Below are 12,432 nucleotides of genomic sequence, written 5' to 3'. Positions count from 1 at the left end.
TCTAGGGAGAGCTGGGTTCTGAGGCAAGAAGGAAAAAAAGTGGTCGTTTTATTTTGAGGCTTGACTTTTTAAAGCAGCCTGTTCTGAGGGGGGGTATGCCCTTGACTCGAAGCCAAGTAGCAGATATGAGTGAAGTGAAAGACCCCCAGATTGACCAAGGTTCTGAGGATGAATTTGGCTCAGTGCAAGGTGACAGCACAGGAGAGCAGAACCCAGAACTTAGAAAATTGATCCTAGCCCAACAGCATGAACTGAGGGTGAGGGAAATGGAGGAAAGATTAGAGAGAGAGAAAATGGCATTTGAATTAGAGCGAGAGAGAGAGAGAATGGAGAGGGAAGAAAGAATGGAGAGAGAGAAAATTGCTCTGGAAAAAGAAAGGATGGCGTATGAGTTAAGAAAACTGGAAATGATGAACCAGAACAATAATAATAATAGGGATTCTGAGGGAGGCCAACTGTCTAAGGCTGACCTGAAGAAATTCCCTGTGTACCACAAGGGAGATTGTCCTGAGGTGTTCTTTTCCTTAGTGGAAAGAGCGTTTGTGGACTTCTCAGTGAGGGAAACTGAGAAGATGACCATCATGCGGTCTTTAATCAGTGGTAGCCTGGCTGAGGTTTATGCCGAGATGCCTGAGGAATTGTTGAAAGATTTTGCAGAGTTTAAAAAACTGGTGTTTGCAAGACATGGGATAAATGCAGAGCAGCTGAGACAAAGATTCAGGTCCCTTACCAAGAAGCCAGAACAGACTTTTACCCAAGTGGGGGCCCAATTGGTGAGGCTGCTTGAGAAATGGCTATCGCAGGAGGGAATAGAGACCTATGAGCAGCTTAAAGACTTGATAGCCCTGGAACAGTTCTATTCAGTCCTGCAGGGGGAATTGAAATTCCAGGTGAGGGAAAGGAAACCGAAATCTGTGGCAGCAGCCGCAGAGATCGCAGATTTTATCTCCCAAATAAGAAAGCCCTTGGGTGAGGGGAAATCTGTAGGTAAACCCAAAGAAACCTACAGCAAGTACTCTCAGGGACCAGGGAAAAGCCAGCAAGGGGGAGGGGCCCATGGTGAAGGGAAGCCCTCAGACATGAAACCAAGACCTCAGATTTTGGAGGGAAAACCAAAACAAGATGAGAGAGAATCAAAATATACCAGAAAATGCTATTTCTGTCAGGGAAAGGGTCATCTAATCTCAGAGTGTGAGAAATTAAAGCAGCTAAAAGGAATGGTGCCTCAGAATTCTAGTGGGACCAAGCCAAAAGCTGTGTTCTGTGTCCAGAAAGAGCAAGGCTCAGTGTCACAGAGGGAGCCTGTTGCCATGGCTACTCAGTCTGGGACAGCTGCCTCTGCTGATCAGGCTGAGGAAAATGGTCCTCTTCTGGAGGTAAAGCGCTGCTTGCTGATAAAAACAGATTCTCAGTTGTTTGAGACAGCAGGGGTGGACGTAGGAATACTTGACCGTCAGTATAGGGGGCTGCGGGACACTTGTTCCCAAGTAACCCTATGCCATCCAGATATCATCCCTAGGGGGTTTATAATCCCAAATGAGAGCATAAAGGTAGCAGGGATTGAGGGGCAGGTAATCGCTCTGCCAGTAGCAGAGGTACCTGTCAACTTTCAAGGCTGGAGGGGAGATTGGCGGATAGCGATTTCATCGACTCTGCCAGCAGCCGTGCTCGTGGGAAATGACCTGGCTGAACATGTGAAACGGGTGCTAGTGATTACACGTTCACAAGCCACCACAGGGACAGTTCAGGGGGGTAATGATGAGCCAGAGACGGAAGCAGGTGGGGGAAGTTCAGAAGCTGTGGTGGAAACCTTAACCACAGACAGCAGATTTGGACAGGAGCAGAAGGCAGACGCCACTCTCCAAAAGTGTTTTGAACAGGTGACTGACGCCCAGCTAGCACCTGAAACCCCAGTGAGATTTCTGGAGAAAAAGGGGATTCTGTATAGAGAGACCCTGAGGAATATCTCAAAAGGGGGAGATGGGATCAGGAGTCAGCTAGTGGTACCTGAAAAGTATCGCCCCATGATCTTACAAAGGGGTCACTCTGACATGTTTGCTGCACACTTAGGAGTGAACAAAACACAGCAGAGAATCACACAGAATTTCTACTGGCCTGACATAGGGAAGCAGATCAGGGAGTTCTGTAAACAATGTGATGTGTGTCAAAGGCAGGGGAATAACCGCGACAGGACCAAAGCAAAGTTGTGCCCTTTGCCTGTGATTGACACTCCGTTCAAATGCATAGGGGTGGATATTGTGGGACCTTTGCCCAAGGCCACAAAGAGGGGGAACAGGTTCATCCTAACAATTGTGGACCATGCCACAAGGTATCCTGAAGCCATACCCTTGACTAATATTGAAACTAACACAGTGGCAGATGCTTTGGTGGGGTACATGTCCAGGATGGGATTTGCCTCAGAGATAATCACAGATTTGGGCACATCGTTCACGTCAAAGCTCATGAAACGCTTATGGCAAATCTGTGGAATTAAGCTCAGGGAAGCCACTGCCTATCATCCTGAAAGTGATGGGGTAACTGAGAAGTTCAATGGGACTCTAATGCGCATGATTAGGGCTTTCTTGGCAGAGAATCCAAACAATTGGGACCAGAAGCTGCAATCCCTTTTGTTTGCTTATCGATCAGTGCCACAAGCCAGTACCGGGTTTAGTCCATTTGAACTTCTATTTGGGAGAAGGGTGAAAGGGCCCCTTGATTTGATCAAACAAAATTGGGAGCAGATCACCCAGGATGACCCACAAGACGTTGTGACTTACATAGACACCTTGATGAATGACCTAAGGAGAAACCTAGAGCTAGCAGCAGAGACCCTGCCAGCTCAAAAGGTCAGAAAGAAAGCTTGGGATGACCAGGAAGGCAGGGAGAGGCGCTTTAACCCAGGGGAGGAAGTGCTTTGGCCTAGGCTCTGCAGAGAGAGCAAACTGCAGCTGGGTATCCCAGAAAGAAAATACTTGGGTCACAAGGTAGGGGGAGGAGTGACAAAACCCCTGGAGGCCAAAATAGAAGCTGTTCGTGATTGGCCCAGACCCAACACCAAGAAAAAAGTCAAATCATTTCTTGGGTTGGTGGGCTACTACAGAAAGTTCATCCCGAGGTTTGGCGAGATTGCGGCTCCGCTGACCGATCTGACGAGGAAGAAGACTGATGACAGCATCCCGTGGACCAGCGACTGTGAGGCGGCGTTCCAGAGGTTGAAGGAGGCGTTAATCAACTATCCTGTCCTGCGTGCTCCAGACTTCGACCGGGAGTTTATCATCTACACCGATGCGTCTAACAGCGGGGTAGGAGCAGTTCTGTGCCAAGAGGATGAGAATGGTGACCAGCATCCAGTGTCCTACCTGAGTAGGAAACTTCAAAAAGGTGAGAGACATTTGGCAACCGTGGAGAAGGAGTGTTTGGCCATAGTCTACGCGATCCAGAAGGCCAAGCCTTACATCTGGGGAAGACATTTTATTCTGTGTACTGACCATTCACCATTGCAATGGTTAAAGACAATGAAAACCCACAATAGCAAACTTATGAGGTGGGCTTTGAACTTACAGGACTATGACTTTGAAGTGAAGGTGGTCAGAGGGTCAGTGAACTGTGTTGCTGACGCCTTATCAAGAAGACCTGAAGACTGAAGACGGCGAAAGAACATGGACTATATGTATATAATGAAAACAAAAAGTTAAAATGTACCTGGTTTTGAATTTGGTTGGTATTAATAAAGGTAAATTGATGTACTGTATATGGTAAAATGTTTAAATGCATATTTGCTATGGTTAACTTGGAGTGTAAGTATATGTAAGTATTATATGGTATGTATAAATGTTGTTGTGTATTTTATGCAGGTTGTTTTTTTGGTGAAAAGCACTTTTAGCTTTCCCCCTACAAAACAACTTTTAAAGAGGGGAGGTGTTACATAACAGCACTGATGTTACCTGTCTGTCATGGGTTTGGAGGGAAAGTTCCATCCTATGGGGAGTGGAAGGCGGGACATCAGGAGGAGGGGCTGTACTGTATAAATATGTGATGCCTGTGTGGTGAAGAGGAGATGCTGAGACAGACTGTGAGACACTGGGTTGGGACGAAGCAGCAGCTGGGGAAGAAGAAGCTGTTGTGGGAGTCTGGGTGTCTGACAGGGTACTACTGTGTGTCAGAGTACCAACCTGATAAGTTCAGGTGTCTGTGGGTTAGCCAGAACTGATGGGTTCAGGGTCTGTGCTTTAAGTTAAAGGTTCTAGGTGAACCAAACTGTATGCTTGTGTGTGTGAGAATAAGCCACGTTACTTTATTTTATTCACCTGATTGTTTTATTTACCCTGTTTGTATTTAAAATAAACCTTATTCTTTTGTTGTTTAAAAATCCATCCCTGGTCTGTGTGACTTATTATAGGGAATGGTTGGTGGCAGCTTAGTAACTGTGTGATAGATCCCAGTAGGTCTGGGTTTGTCACAAAGGGGTCTCCATCCCATAACAAGTTCTGAAAACTGTAGTGTTGTGGGGAAGAAAATGAGCGGTTTGAGCTCCTCTCACCCACAGTTGTCTCCTCATTTCAAAAGCAGAATGATGATTAAATATATGTAATCCTCTGCCTTCCCCCTTATTTAGTTCAATTCCCCTTTTTCACAATGAAAGAATAGTCTCTTTTGTTTCAGGTTTCATGTTTATGATTCCAACAGATCAAAGGAAATGATTATGAATAAGCCAGTATCAAATGTGTTCATTCATCTCTGAACTCAATGTGTAATTATGCTATTTTAGTATGATTACCAAAAGGCTAATTCAGTAGTCAACAGAAAAACCTAGATGAAGAGAAACAAAAGCAAAGAAACCTAAAAGAAATTTAAACCTAGGTTCAGGATACTGAAAGATCAACAAGAGGACATATTACCTAATGAGAATAAAATGTGCTAAAATGATAAAGATATAAAGATTTCCCATGCAAACAAAGTGATGCTCAAGGTTTTTCAACAAATATTTTACTATACATGAACAAGAAATATCTGATGTTAGAGCTGGATTCAGAAAAAGGAGAAATACTAGAGCTCATATTGCAAATATATGTTTGCTACCAGAGCATATCAAAGAATTTCAAAATAAAATCAATCTATGCTTACTGATTACAACAAAACCTTTAATTTTGTGGCTCATGGATGGTCATAAGCAAAGGCATCAGACAATGTATTTTATTCATTCATTCATTCATTCATTCATTCATTCGTTTGTTTGTTTATTTATTAAATGTTCATACTACCCATTTAATGGCAAGCCACTACTCTGGGCAGTTCAAAAACAAAACATAGCACATAAACATAAGAACCCGCACCGCCATCCAGCCCTAAATTATATAAAAAAACCCCACAAAAACAACCACACGAAAAGCCTGTAACAGTGACAACGAAAACCAAACTGAATTAAAATACCACATAAGAAGGAGCAACTGTAAAGGGAAGGGATTCTAAAGAGCAATGGCTTTTTTTTTCTTTTGCCTTTAGCATATGGGAAGGAAGGGGCCTGGTGCATAGGGAGGGAGTCAACTCCCACAGAGAAGGCTTGGTCCCTGGCCATAGACTTCCAGAATTCCCTCACAGCATTGAAGCTTGAGAGGTGTGGGAGGTGTGAGTGGTAGATCACAAGTACTCCAAGGTGTAATGAGGTCCCAAACCAGTAAGGGCTTTGTCTGTCTGCACTAACACCTTGAATTTGGCACAGAAACATACTGCCAACCAGGGCACATGAGCCAGGACCATGGAGATATATGATCGTATCTTGAAATCCCCAGGATCAGCCAGGCCACTGCATTTTGGAGCAGTTATAGCTTCTGTACCACCTTCAAGGGTAATCCTATGGAGAGAGTCCATCTTTGAGATTAACAATGCAAAAACTATTGTTATCAGTGATTTCTTGTGTAAGTAGGCCCACAGGTGCCCTATCTGCCTGAATTGATAAAAGGCAGACCTGGCCACAGCCAAGATCTGTTTCTCCATGGAGAGAGTCAGGTGTCCAGGAGCACACCCTGGTCCTTCAGGGGAAGGGCAACCCCATCCAGACCAGGCAAAAGGCCCCCTAACTGGACATGGTCCCATCCGAACAACAAGATATCCATCTCGCCAGGATTCAACCCGACAGCCTGTTAGCTGTCATCCAATCCATAACCAAAGCCAGGCAATACTCCAGGTTCTGCACAGCTTCCCCAACTGAAAATGAGAAGGAGAGAGAGAGAGCTGCCTGTCATCAGCATACTGATGACGAAGCACTTCAACTCTCCAGATGACTTCCCCCAGCAGCCTGATGTTTAACAGCATTGTGGGAGATGGTTGACAAAATGAGATTTTTTGCAGAATGAGATTCTATCTCCCTATGAGAGAAAGGCGTGGTGGTCCGTACTGGTTAGGCTGACAGCCATAAAGCTGACCGGCAGCACAGCACCCCACCCCTCCAGTGGGGGCCCACTCAGAGGCAGGGTCCTGTCTTCCCTGCCCTGGCTCCTCTGGGCACTGCCTCCTAGTGGGCACCCATCAGAGGGGATGGGGCACCAAACCACCGATGAGCTATGCAGCTGTCGGCCAAACCAGCACAAATCAGTTCATGATCCTCTTTACTCCCTATCTGTCCAGTTTGTATGTAGACCGTGTCATATAGAAATCAGGATTAAATTTGGATGAAGGAGAAGTGAAAACTGGTGGTAGAAACATTAGAAACACATGTGGATCAAATCATATTACTGGCACAGAACAGCAATGACTTGGAACTACCCCTGATGAACATGAAAGAAGAAAGTACACAAGCAGGATGGCAGCTGAACATTAAGACAAAAATAATGGCTACACAACATTGATGTTGACAATGAAGAAATTAAAATTATTCAATGTTTTCTGTATTTTGGATCAATCAATTTGAAACTGCAGCCAAGAAATCAGAAGATTAGACTCAGAAGGACAGCTATTAAGAACTTAGAAGTGAGCCATGTGTGATAAGATGTGTCACTGGACATCAAGACCACAATCATCCACTCTGTTGTATTCTCAGTTAGCAAGCAGGAATGTAAAAGCTGCACAATGAAGACAGGTGACAGGTAAAAAATTTGATTCATTTGAAATGTGATGTTGGAGGCTTCATATATATCATAAACTGCCAAAAACAAACACATGGGTTCAAATCAAGCCTCAGTTGCTTCTAGAAACAAAAATGACAATGCCAACGTTATTATTTTGGGCAATTCATGAGAAGACAAAACCCAGCAGAAGAGATTATACTCTTTGAGAAAACCGAAGGTAGCAGGAAAAGATAAAGACTAAATATGAGATGGGTTGACTCAACACAGGAAGCCACAGCCTTGAATTTACAAGACTGAAGCATGGCTGTTGAAGATGAGACATGCTGGAGATCACTCATTCATAGTGTCACTGTAACTTGATGATACTTGACAGCACATAAGAAGAACAACTTGAGTCGGTTGCTGCTGCATCCATAGATCAGAATGTTTTATCATGAGGTCAATCCAGTGCATTGTAGGTCTGCAAAAATGGCTAGGAGTAGCACAGCGAGTGAGACTGAGTGGTAATTTCTGGTACAAAATATAGTGCTTGGTCCTGAGCACTATGTCCATCTGGACAGCTGTATGCCACAGACAAAGGGGGGGGGGAATAGGGGGGATTGAACCTTATAACATTCAGATTGCTCCTCACATATCAAGTATACTTTATGTTGCTAAACAGGATGTGTCATACGTGTGTACCCCTGACAAGCTTTGCAAATGATCCAAAACAGTTACTGGAGCCAACTGGGGATAGTAAAATGGTCTACAAAGAAAAGAACTAGAGTCAGTCATGGTTAAAGCTATCTTAGGATCAAACTAGATAAACACCCTGATGTTGGGAAAGTGTGAGGGCCAGAGGAGAAGGGGATGACAGCGGACAAGATGATTGGACAGTGTCATCGAAGCTACCAACATGAATTTGACCAAACTCCGGGAGGCAGTGGAAGACAGGAGGGCCTAGAGTGCTCTGGTCCATGGGGTCACAAAGAGTTGGACACGACTTAACGACTAGACAACAAAGATAAACACAATTGGCCCCCATTTAGAAATTACATTCCTTCAAGTGGTAAAACAAGCCTGTTTATCTGCATACCAAGGTGCTTTCTTTTGTCATGAGGAGCGAAACTTTGGCTTAATTTACTAATCTAATTGCTAACACTCTATGTCTGAGGAAATGGTGTGGAAGAAAATATGGATTAATTGCAAGGAAAACATATTCCCTTTAACTTTAGTTTAGGAGAACTCAACATCAGCTGAGAGTGATGTCCCACTACTTCCAGCTTCAGTATTACTGCTTTACAACATATTTCTCTCACCAGTCAAAACCAGAACATACACAAAAAAAGCAAATGCAAAGATTTAAATTTCAATGTGAGCCTTCCTGGAGCAAATCCACTTCCTCAGACACCTTTGAAAACTTATTTCTCAATGCTTTCATTACACTGTTAAGAAAATTAGATGTCAACCAGAGAAGAGTCATTAAGGTCATTAGAAATAATAGTGATACTCCTATGAAAGAGATGTTTTTATTCAAAAATGTATAACTATGCTATACTGTTTTCTGCTTCTGATACCTCAGTCTAAGCTAGCAAGAGGAAAAAGAATACTTGTTGAAATTGAACAGGAAAATCCTTCAAAAGTCAACAAGACTTTTGTATGCAGCAACTTTTTTTTTCCAACCACCTTCTCTCCACCCATTTCACTCATCATCTTAAGTGTGATACAGAACATGAGGATTTGGAAAAAATGATGGAACTCCATGGTTGGCTGGGCTTCTGATTCACAAGGGAGAAAACAAGTAACAGATGTATTTCAGTGGAAGGCTTCTTTGACTTGTTTGTATTCAGTCCTCTGTACTTTGTAATTAATATGTTAACTATATTGTATGACTGTGCACTTTGTAACACTTTTTGCAGTATCTATGCAATCACTGAATTCTGTGTATGACAAACTCATTTATTTTGTCCCCCAGAATTTAGTGAAAGCCACTAAAAAACCAAACCAGTTCCTGTGTGAAACAAAGTCAGTTTAAGGAATGGGAATTTTTAGAACTTTCCAGGCAACAAGGTAAAGGATCATTTAGAAATTGCAACACAAACAAAGGTGAGATAAATCACTAGAGAAATGTGGGAAAGCAGAGGTAGTAGTAAGGAATCTCTGCTTCTGCAGGAGGCTCAGTTGTAAATCCTGTGGGTAGTTTCCTTCTGCCAAGCAGATTATGAGGATGTGGAGGGTGGAGACAGGAAGAAAGAGGGAGGGAGGCACAAAAAGCAGACTTTGCCTACCTAGAATGAGGGTGTCTTGATGGGAACCACTGCCAACCGTTAGAGAAGTGTGAGGAAGCCTGTCCAGCCTCCCTCAGGCTTCCAGCGGTTAGCAAGGAGCCTTTGAATCATCATGGGGGAAAGAGCCACAGATGGACTGGCAGAGTTTGTCTCCCAATCAAAATCCCATAGAAACCACTGGAATGAATTGGATGCAAGCCATTCCAGTTTTGGTCAGGAGGAGCACTATTGGCCTAGAGGTATAAGCAGGAAACAGTTTGGGGCCAAGAATATCTTTCTGACACAGGGAATTGGTGGGGAAGGCAGTGCTACTAGAGAAAATGACAAGGAGTCTGGCATGGCCTTGGCAGAGATTAGTCAGAGCAGAACTCTCCCAAAGAGAACCCTGGGCTTAGCTTTCATATTGCTGGAACATATGAAATGGGCATCTTGTCAGCCTGTTCCGACATTACCCTGTAGGATTCACACATGCAACTCAGATCTTTTTGTCTACTCCTTCTTTCTAGGGCTGCAACGCACAATTGATCCAGTAAAAGTATAAAAGATTTGATTCTGCGCTACTAATATTCCATATGTAGGCATCCATAAAACCTGCCACAGTTATGCAAATGAAGATGGCGTCCAGTGGCATAAGAAAAGCACCGATGATTGGTGGCTGCATTTACATTTCAAAGGTGCTTTTTACTATGTTCAGTTCAAACAACTGAGTGTCAGCAAACATGCAAATACAATTTCATTTAATACCAGGTGGAGAAGTGGAGAGGATGCTATAATTTGCAATCTGGAACTGGCATCTCCAGTTCTTCTACCCAGGACCACTGATCAAGCACTCTGCTACAGAGCACTGAAAGCCTCCACTCTACACACTGTATGTTGTGCTCATTTATGATGCAACAGAGGAATGGCTCTGAGGAAAGACTAGAAATGAAGCAAGATTCTCCAGAGTACTTTTATTTCTTTTACAGCAGCATTTAGTATTTATATGTTACCGGTATTTGCAATACTCAAAGAGCTCCTCATTCAGTGTATCCATAATCCTTATGACAATCAAGGAACACTTTCAGTGTTATTGCCCCCTGTTGCAGCTAGATAAGAGTATGAAGCTGAGGAAGGGACAGAGAGAGAGAAGCTTGCCTGAGGCCATCTAGTTCAAGGTGTAAAGTAAAGTGATATGTTGTCTTCACAATATCAAAGAATCCCAATTCCAAATGTAACTCCTGTGAGCTTAGCCACCAGAACAAAATTTGAGCTGATTTTGAAAATTCAAACCTATTTGAATGTATTGATTGATTTTGAATTTTCAGATGTCGGTATCTGTAGCCCGTTAAATGTTCACATCCTGCATTGTGAAATTCTTAACAAGATTTGGCAAAATTTGGGTAAATCTTTCGTCATAAACCCACAGGTTTACAGTGGATTCTCATGCAATATTTACTTGCAACTACAGTTAGTCCTTTTGTGTCAAAGAAATTTGCTCTCATGAAACTGTGTATAGTATTACAGCCCTAATGGAGATAATTAAAAACAAATGGACACAAAGCCATTGCCTTGAATGCAAATTCATCTCAGCACCACCACAAACAGCCCCAGATATATCAATTAGGCTAATTGCAAATTGCAGTAGCAATTGAACTTCAAGAGAAACAAGGACTCCTGCAGGTTATCAGTCAGGTCAAATGTCCTGGTCCTGCAGATGCATTAAGAGCTCAATTGCCAGATCCTTGCTTAATCCTTGCAAAACAGCCTGTTCCCTAGAGCTCATTTTGCAGTGAAAAGGGTGGGGCCCTATTCTGTATGCACTGCAACATAAATGCCCTGGAATAAGGAGCTTTTTCTCAGCAGCCAAAGGGCGTGTCCCTGTCCTGTGCTGAGGACGTTGGTTGCCCTACATACGCCATGGTGAAAATAAGGAGCACCCGGGGCAGTTTAGGGTCCAAGTCCCAAATTCGGAGGCGGGATGCCTCTTTGCTCTGGTCATGAGCCACCTATGGAAATATCTGACCACACAAGATAAATTCATTTTTTAAAAAAATTCATTGGCATTACATACAGAGCGATCAACAGGGTCTAAGGAGAAAAGGGAGCAACTGTCCGCTCCTCTCCCAGCCTGTTCCTTAGTCCTCTACAAGACCCCTGAGTTCCCAGGACACATCATAGAACTCAAAACAGTACTTAGGTACATGCTTGTTTACTTTTACTTTTCACAATTCTTCTTAATTCACACAGGTGAGAGAGTACTGCGGCTCAATTTTCTCTCCATACCTCTAGTGTTCAGTGTGATGCAATAATGCGACTCCAAGGACCCCTCCACACAAATGCTACAGAAGAATACCCGGGGGGGTTGAGGCCCTTTCCAAGGATCACCTGCCCCATTCTTGCTTAGTAGGCTAAATCTGGCAGAGACTCTCCCAGGGGGATGTTCTTTGACCTTAATGTTCTTTTCTTTGGCACTTCTCAGATATGACATTTTAGAACTCAAGCTAGAACATGGAAACCTCATCACACAGCAGTGTAAATAAAATACCACTTGATCTGTTGGGTATATTTTGAATATGTAAATATCAAAATCCCTCACTGCTTCACCCTATTGTTATCTTCCCCACTCACACCTCCCCCTAATACAAGTATAATAATGTAATTTATTAGGGACCTGAAACTCAGAGGCACAGCAAGTAACAAACTCAAGAAAAGTGAGTGTTTGCTTATGGCTTTTTGATTAAATGAAGGTAAACAGATCAAAGCAGTTCTGATCCCAGCTACCTCAGAGCCTGTGAAAATAACTGGCCCCAAAGTCAGACATCTGTCAGTGAGAAAAGGAACATTACCAACTGAATTCACAACAAGGAGCAGAGAAAACAGCTTATTTGGGAGATAAAGGCAGTGTGCAGTGATACTCTCCTTATGAGCAGGGAGCTTCTGCCCCTCATCCTGTTTTTCCACTTCTTACTTAAAAATCTAAGCCTCCACTGAACTTCTCTCCCTCAGGAGAGAGAAACCTATCCCTTCCAGCCCATTCTGCCCTCCCGACACAGGAGCTGCTATGCCGTCTTCGGTCTCCGTGATGAATGGGGTCTAAGTCCACTCCGATATGCCACAGGGAG

General features: G+C 43.4%; 1 protein-coding gene across 2 annotated transcripts in view; it reads right to left on the bottom strand.

Annotated features, from left to right (window-relative positions):
* COL6A3 (collagen type VI alpha 3 chain) overlaps positions 1 to 12,432 on the bottom strand; it is a 125,967-nt gene that overhangs the window by 112,852 nt on the left and 683 nt on the right. The window lies entirely within an intron of this gene.

The sequence above is a fragment of the Pogona vitticeps genome, chromosome 1 (assembly GCF_051106095.1).
Source record: "Pogona vitticeps strain Pit_001003342236 chromosome 1, PviZW2.1, whole genome shotgun sequence".
In the NCBI taxonomy this organism is placed as follows: Eukaryota; Metazoa; Chordata; class Lepidosauria; order Squamata; family Agamidae; genus Pogona; species Pogona vitticeps.
The sequence above is the reverse complement of the archived record's forward strand: the minus strand, read 5'-3'. Positions and strand labels throughout refer to the sequence as shown.